This window comes from Barbus barbus (genome assembly GCF_936440315.1).
Source record: "Barbus barbus genome assembly, chromosome: 5".
NCBI lineage: Eukaryota > Metazoa > Chordata > Actinopteri > Cypriniformes > Cyprinidae > Barbus > Barbus barbus.
Genome location: NC_136733.1, coordinates 19655452 through 19662770, shown reverse-complemented (window position 1 = coordinate 19662770; position 7319 = coordinate 19655452).

The following is a 7319-nucleotide window of genomic DNA, read 5'->3' as shown; positions in this document are numbered from 1 at the left end:
AAACAATCGCTGGGTTCGTCCATATTTTACCCAGTGCAGGGTTGTATTTATTTTTAGATATATATATATACACACACACCTGCACAAAATTTTAAGACCGGGGGAAGCATTACACAAGTATTCGCATTTCGCACTGGTGGATTGTAATCAGGTTGTACTGCTTCAAAATACCAAAAGAAGAAACAGGAGCAAGAGACAAAAAATAGATAGGCAATTTTTTTTAAACTGCATTTAAACTCAAACAGGCTGTTCGTCAGCTGATCAAAAGTTTAAGACTATAGACTTAAAAAGTTAAAATCTACGCAAAAATATGGCTTTCATGTCAGGCAGACACACTGTGATGACCTCCTGATGGCAAAGGCAAAAATTCTTTCTGTAGACCAATCATTACCGAGATTGGACGCAGTAAGACAGTCATTTTACATTTCTTAAAAGATCCTGAGAGTTATGGGCCAAAAATCAAGTGGTAGACCCAAAAAAGATAAGTGAAACATGCAGGATGGTCCAAAAGAGCGACGTTATTCTCCTGGAAGAAGTCCTTCATCAGGCGGGCATTGTGAACTGCAGCATTGTTCTGTAGAAAGACCCAGTCATTACCACACAGACGAGGGCCCTCAGTCAAGAGGGATGCCCGCTGCTACATGTCCACATAGCCAGCTGCCGTTTGACGCCCCTGCACAACCTGAAGCTCCATTTTCCCACTGATGGAAAAAGCACCCCATATATAATGGAGCCTCCTCCACTGTGCCGTGTGGAAAAAATCTCCAGTGGGATCTCCTTGTCATGCCAGTAACGTTGGAAGTCATCAGGACCATCGTTATATATAAATATAAGAATAAAACTTTCTTCCACCCTTCAATGTCCCATGTTTGGTGCCCCCTTGCAAATTCCAAACAGGCAAGTTTGTGGCGTGGGAGAAGACGTGACCTTTGAAGACGTTTTTTGCACTTTAAGCCCTTCTCTCGCAGATGCCATCTTATGGTTATTGGGCAGCAGTCAGCATCAGTAAGAGCCTTAATTTGGGTCGAGAATTGGCCTGTGTCTTCATGGACAGCCCGTCAGATCCTCCGGTGCTGTGCAGGTGAATTGTTTTTGGCTCTACCACTTGACTTTTTTGTCCCGTAACACTCAGGATCTTTTAAGAAATGTAAAATGACTGTCTTACTGCGTCCAACCTCAGCAGCAATGGCGCGTTGCGCACATTCTTGCTTGTGCAGCTCAACAATCCTGCAACAATCCTACCAAAGACAGAAAACCTTTTTGCCTTTGCCATTAGGAGGTCATGACAGTGTGACTGCCTGAAGGACAATGACGTGAAAGCCATATGTTTTGCGCGGATTTTAACTTTTTAAGGCTATGGTCTTAAACTTTTGATCAGCTGATGAATAGTCTGTTTGAGTTTTACTGCAGTTCCCCTTCAGGAACTCGAGCTGCGTCGAGCGTCGCGTCCCCTTCGGGGAACCATGGTTACATATGTAACCTGGGACGTTTTCAATAAATTGTCTATTCTCTATTGTTTCATCTTTTGGCATTTTGAAGCAGTACTTTCAACCTGGTTACAATTCACCAGTGAGAAATGTGAATACTTGTAATGTTTCCCCCGGTCTTAAGATTTTGTTTAGGTGTGCATATATAAATATAGCCTATATATATATATATATATATATATATATACTTTTTATATACAAACAGTTTTAGGCTATAATATTTATTTAAGCTGTGTGCAAATCGCACACTGTCTATGAATAAGTCTGCTTAAAATGATCTGTCGCAACTTCTGTTACATCATAACTTACATTACATTACATTAATTGCCATTAAAAAATAACATACTGGTTGACAAAGGACAAAAAATATTTAGTCTTAAATATAGCAGTACATACAATATAACCATAAGAAACTAAGCTGTTTTTAAAAATGAATAAATAAACATCTTAAACCAGCCTAAGTTAGTTTGCTGTTCCTGTTCTTAGCTGGCCTCTCTTTTTTTAAATACATAACACAAAGTTTGTCATGAAAACTTCAACTATTTCTGGACAGTTCCTAATCTCATTTGAGAATGTCATTTTTCTCCTCATTTTCCTTGAGGTAAATCAGTATGAGAACATGGAACAAAAATAGACATTCATCTTTTATTTTAACGTAAACTGTACAAAACCACTGGCAAGGTCAGGCAGTACCAGCACATGGTCCATGAAGTGGTCTAGTGGAGTTAAAAGCAACAAAGTAATTTTGTTTAAAAAAACAAGTAGCCTATATTGTACACAGAGTGAATGGGATTTGATGTTAGGAACACTATTTTCTTAAATCTGCCTAATAAAAGTGGGACAGTTAACAGCAGAGGCCCAGCTGCAGGCCTTCAACAATCCTGTTGTTCATGAGGCTCTTGCCTTACAGTAATATCCTTGCAGGTACAAGATCCACCACTGTGTATGCACAAGGATTGTGATAATTCCCCATAACTCACCTAGTGAAGCTCTGCCCTGAATTTTTCCAACATCCAATGTCTCCAAAACAAAGAGAAAGAAAGAAAGAAAGAAAGAAAGAAAGAAAGAAAGAAAGAAAGAAAGAAAGAATTAGCTTAAATATTGATGAAAATATTTACCTATGGTAGTCACTCTAACATGAACACCTGTTTGACTGCTGGTGCTGGAGGTGCAGCTTTGGTTTTTCCCTGAAAGGACTGGATTTGATTTGTTCTTCTACATGCAGGATGATCAATGTATCTCTTCATGTAAACACATGTGTCACTGCATTTTAGAAATATTTATTTATTGTCTTTTTATTTGCAGAGAAGGATGTATTTTATCCTTTAGTTCACTTTGTACCAGTGCTCTTATTAACTAAATCTAAAAATAAAACTAGGCCTATTAAAATAGTTTATGTTGAAAAATCATGAAATAAGTATCCTAATATAAAATAACACTATATTTTATTCACTATTTAGAGAATGTGGTACTTAGAGAATGTGCCATACTTAGAATAAATATTATTTATACATTATACACACACCACAGAGGCAATGGAAAACTATTATAAACTACTATCAGATTAAGGATAATATGTCATTCTCCTTTTTTCCCCCCTCTCTGTCTCTCTCTCTCTCTCTCGCTCTCTCTCTCTACATGGTCGTTGCCATGCAGAGAGTGAGTTTGGACTGTGTTCTGTAAATTTCCCCTAATTCAGGAAGCCCTCTCTCAGGCAGTCCTGTGTGAAGATCCTGGGTTTTTCACTAACCATGTGTTTAGCTTGGAGGACTGCACTTTTCCACACACAGCCTGGAGAACAGGAATGACGGGATTGGTGGAGGATGAATTCCCCACTAACCATCAAAACCAGAAGATCCTGGTTCCAGCAATAACACTAAACAGGATATGAAGTGTTATTTAAATGCATCAAATAAATAAACTGGATGTAGAAGCAAGTAAACATTTGCCTCACACTGCGTTAAAAGTCACAAATTAATTCTTAAATTGTATATATTACATTAAGCGCATCACTGGTATATCAACATGAGATTCTGACACATTAATAACCTAGCAGATCTATTAGTTAGTCATCCTTCATGTTTACTCCACAGGCAGATCTTCACAGCAATAAAGAAAGGCATGTGGTCAGGATACTACTGGACACTGCAATTAACTTCCATTCCACACATACTGCAAACAAACATCTATCAAGCCAGGTTTCAGATAGTGATATCTGCTTAGATATTTTAGATGGATACCATATTAGACATAAAAAATGCATAAAATCTCCATTAAGGGTAAAAGACGTAGCATACACCCATGTCTGCATGTTGGCTTACATAACCGCCTAATAGGCTTCCTGTTTGATCGCCATGGAAAAGTTTTTCGCAGTTGGTAGCAGAGGCACAATTGCTGGAGACTTGATGCCTAGTCATTTCTCATAGCCAAAGTATTAAACTGAGCTGAATTACTGGGTATTTGATGCAGCTGTTGAGCTCACTAACCATGGCAACTTCCTTGCTCCAAAACCACCATTACACCATTAGATATATTCCTCCAATGCTGTCAAATTACACAAAGTTGTGAGAGGGATGTTGACAGATGCATATGTGCCTGCTTTCAATAGCTTGATTTTAGCTTGTAAATATCTTCTGGTCAGTAATGGCAATAAACCAGACAAGGTAATGAGGACCCAACATGAAGTTATTCACTAAATACATAAACTCCTGGGCATCAAATATTGATTTATATTAAAATGATTTTATCTTGGTAACTGATATGTCATCTGGATTACATAATTTTATTCCAAAAATCTAATACTTGTAATTAGATTATAATATATATTTTTTAAATGCTCTTCATCAGATTATCCTTTTACAGATTACATGATTACATGTTATTTGAACAATGGCAGTAAATTATATGGAGATCAAAATTAGAGAACAACCTACAATTTCCTAATTTTCAAGATCACTGCTTAGTCCTATTTGAAGTTATCCTAACAGGAGTAGAAATGTAATTAATTGTATTCTGAAGCACAGTAATAACTTGAGATAGGCCTATTTGAAAAAGAACTCTGTTCAAAATCAGAGAAAACTTTCAGATTCTTCCAACCTGAGGTGCTTCCAAACATTTGTATCATTGGCCTCTATTAAATTAAAGTTTTTACTTTAACAAATTCATGTAGATGTTCACTCGCACTTCAAAGAGTAAAATGGCATTTCAGTGGAAGATGGAGACAGTGAGCAGCATTGGAAATAAACACAGTTTTTCCTCAGTTTCTGCACTTACCTCATTTCACCTTTTAAAAACTGAACTAAAGACTGTCTGAAATGTAGTAAATGAACTTGAACCATTTCACCATACACCATGTTATCACTTACCTCATGTGGTCAATCTAATTACATAATTTAAATGGTATTGCATTAAGCAGGCGAAAAATGTTATTTGTCTATTGCCATTATAGTGATGTATAAACCACAGCTCACACAAACCAAGCAATTCCTATTGAAATGGTTGGACTTCTCAAAATGTATGCACATCAGGTATATCTTAAAGTGTAAAGTGACAACATGATGTCCTTTGTAACATGTAATTGTCACTTACAATAACTTAATAATTTAGGTGCATAGAACAGTGAAACAATCTTCTCCAGTGATTAAAGAAAGTAAATGTGTAAAGTTATGCATCTCCAAAGGTTACAGCATGCCTCCAAAAGGCAGACATGCTTGCTTTATGTGGGTCACTCGGGATACTGTGGTTGCCTCCACTGTAATATTGTGTCTTTCTCTGGTAGTGGAAAATTATGTCATGCTTCTCTGTGAGTTGTATCACAACAAATCAGCCATAGCAACAACAGGTCTGTGCCTTTTTTTTTAGAAGCCTTAAACCACAGGAAATGTGAAGTAAAATCCTTGCATATGTCTGGCAAGAGAACAAGATCCAACACGAATAAGAATCATGTAAAGAGAATTTAAAGACTGACCAGCAGCATGAGGCAGGGTGGTTTTTGAGATCATGCTGAAGCATTAATTTATTAAACGGCTGTTTAATTAAACATCATAAAGAAAATAGTAAAAGCTCTCAAAAAGAAAACTGCGTGTTATGTGCAAAAGAGGTTTCAATGAACATCACTCCCCCTAAATTTCACAATTTTTTTTTTTTTTTCTGTCAGGTCAGTCAGTTGAGTATGTTGTCTTATGAAATCAGGCTTCCTGTCAATCGTGGTCTTGATTGGCATCTATTTATAACACAATATGACCAGTCACTATATGTAACCCCAAAAACATTTGCATTTAGTTATGCTGACAGCTCCACAAATTCAAGGTTACTTGTTTTTCTGTGCATGGCCTACAGATGACCACAGGTAATTCTCTCTCCAGTTCTCCATATCTCTATTTCCCGTTAAAAATGAGAAGAAGCTTTGGGAGAAACTGTTTTGAAGTGTATAGCTACTGTCCCTTGGGGCTCAAAGGTAAGCTCCACATTTAGGGCACTGTCCTCTTAAGGGAATGAAAGAGCAAGTTACACGTAAGGTAGTAGTTGTGAGGAAACACAGCCTTGAGATAAATAAAGACACATAGCATCAACGCTCCTGTAATCAGTGACTCTCATTGCATCATCTATGATGACAACAAACCAGGGAAAGATCTGGTCACAGAGTGCAAAAAAATAATAAGTGGCCTTCATGCATGACCTGAAGTATTTTATATTCTTCTATTTATATTGTTTCACTTTGTGCCAACTCGTGCAATGATATAAGAGAAATAATGCACTTTACTACTATTGGTACAAATTAGTGCTGTCAAAGTTAATGCATTTTAACGCAAATTCTAATTTTAATGGTACTAATTTTATTAACGCAGCGCAAATTTTCTGCCTAGCTTTCAGTTAAACACAGATATTATGTTGCTTCTCTAACATGCAAGTACAGCCGAAATCACAGCACAGCTATTGTCATTATCTTATGTGTACAGAGAGGGGGGAAAAAAATCAAATAATGTACATTTTGCATGTTCAGAAGAAGAGCTGCCCTGTCTGCAAAAATGTGAACAGGTTTGTGTAAGTAAATTTCTCAGTGCAAAGAAACCTGGCATTTCTTTTTTCATGTGTCTAATATACATCAACATGTTCTTTGAACAACATCTATGACCTTCGAAACATGTCTACTCTTCATGCTCTGTTGACTATGGTTTCAATAATAATAAACATACATTTGCATAAAGTATCCATATAAGTATTTGTCCATACCTATGTTGATTAGAGCATTAAAAACTTGAAAAGTATTAATTTAAGGTACATTTAGAACAAATAAAAATGTGCAATTAAGTTGCGATTAATCCCAAGTTAACTCATGACAATCATGCCGTAACGGAGCCAACGGGACATGAGGCGAGCGGATCCAAGTGCAAGCTTTTATTAGTGAACATGGACAAAACACAAGCAGGGTCAAACAACAGCAAGCGGGTATAGCACAGGCAAGACACAAGAGTAATCGTAGGGCAAGCGTGGGTCTTTGATCGGCGAACAATATCCAGAGGGCTTGACAAGAGGGGTAGTCCGATAACGTGAGCAATAATATAGACGAGGAACAAACAGAGTCCAAGCAGCGAGACAAGGTTTAATCAAAGGGACACGAGCAGGAATCAGGAAACAAGGCGACATAATAGAACTAGAAACTAGGCTCAGCAAAGCAGCTATCACTTGGAGAGTGATAAACGCAGAACAATACTAGAGACTAAACAGAAAACACACACGGAACGGCTTGGTACAGTAGCTAACACTAGGAGACTACTAAACGCTAGACAATACTGGGCAACTAGATCAGGAGCTGAGTGTGTGTGTATAAAA